Genomic DNA, 1,394 nt, shown 5'->3' on the forward strand with positions numbered 1-1,394 from the left:
TACCTGCCCCCGGAGTCCCCGTCGAGAGGCACGATGCCGTACTGCTCCAGACCAGCACGGTTGGGCGAGGGCGGACAACAGCCCGGCCTGGGCAGGTGCTGCTGGGGGGGTCCATACAGCAGGACACAGGGATGAAGCAGTCAGTGGGTCTGGGATATGCTTCCCCCGAGCAGCACAGGGAGGTGCAGCAAGGACGATCCGCCAGCCCAGCCCTCCCCCCTGGAAGGGACACGCCGAACCACAGAGGATCTCTGCGGAACGAAGAGGGCGGTGGGCATCACGCCGCTCTCCCCAGGCCCCGAAGGGAGGGTATAGGCATGACCTGCTCAGACAACCAGATATACGTGATCACACTCTTCATCGCTGGTTTGGACTTGAAATGTCACGATGTTTAAACACTCTCCTGTCGTGGCTGCTCCTCCAGCACAGAAGTCTCGTGTAAACAAAAAGGACCCACAAAGTGAAGTAAAATACTGCGTTGTTTCCTTCTCCTTGCTGAAGGAGGCGAGGAAGGGCAAAGCAGAGCAGAACTCAAGGCGAATGGCATGGCTAACGCTGCCCGTGCTCTGATCATTGGAAGCAGAATTAGCAAGCACGGCACCTGTATCTCGTGTGTGAGACCCCGTCCCCTGAGCTTTGCCGAGCTCTGCCACTGACTGCAATGCAGCCACAATTTCATCCACAAAATGTATGAAGCCAAACTTTGTAAGGAAATGGAGGCCTGCCGGTGTGTTAGGACGTGAGGGATGCTGCATACCTCACTCTTACAATAAAGAAAGAAAACATCTTTGCCATGAGAATTTCTCTCCTCATAGGGACCTAAGCCACATTTGCATCGCCCCAGCGCAGAAGCTTGTTCCCCTCCCGCACGCCCAGCCGACGCAAACGCCTCTTGCTGTACCAGAGGAAGCACCTGAGCCTGTTCCAGCTGCATTAGTGGAACCTGGTTTTAATGCTCCAAAGATGCAGGCATGGCATGCCCAAATGCCTCTGAATACTCTAAAATCTAGCCCCAGGTCCACTGGCGATGAAACAAGACACAGGATATTTTATCATGTTCCAAAATGTTCCTGGGAAGCAGTAACTGAAAGCAAACACAACACGAGCAGAACAGTAGGACCTAGCAAAACAACGGATACCTTGCACAAGCTGAAACAGTGCAAGAAAACATAACTTGGTCCCTTCCTCCCAGAACTCATGAAGCTTTGTCATCACCTGAGGGACAGGATTCCATCCAGAGGGACCTGGGCAAGCTCGAGACATGGGCCCATGTAAACCAGGCCAAGGGCAGGGTCCTGCACCTGGGTCGGGGCAGCCCCTGGTACCCACACAGGCTGGGGATGAAGGGATGGAGAGCAGCCCTGCCCAGAGGCACTTGGGGGTACTGGCGGATG

Source organism: Egretta garzetta, unplaced genomic scaffold (assembly GCF_000687185.1).
Source record: "Egretta garzetta isolate BGI_Z169 unplaced genomic scaffold, ASM68718v1 scaffold655, whole genome shotgun sequence".
Classification (NCBI taxonomy): Eukaryota; Metazoa; Chordata; class Aves; order Pelecaniformes; family Ardeidae; genus Egretta; species Egretta garzetta.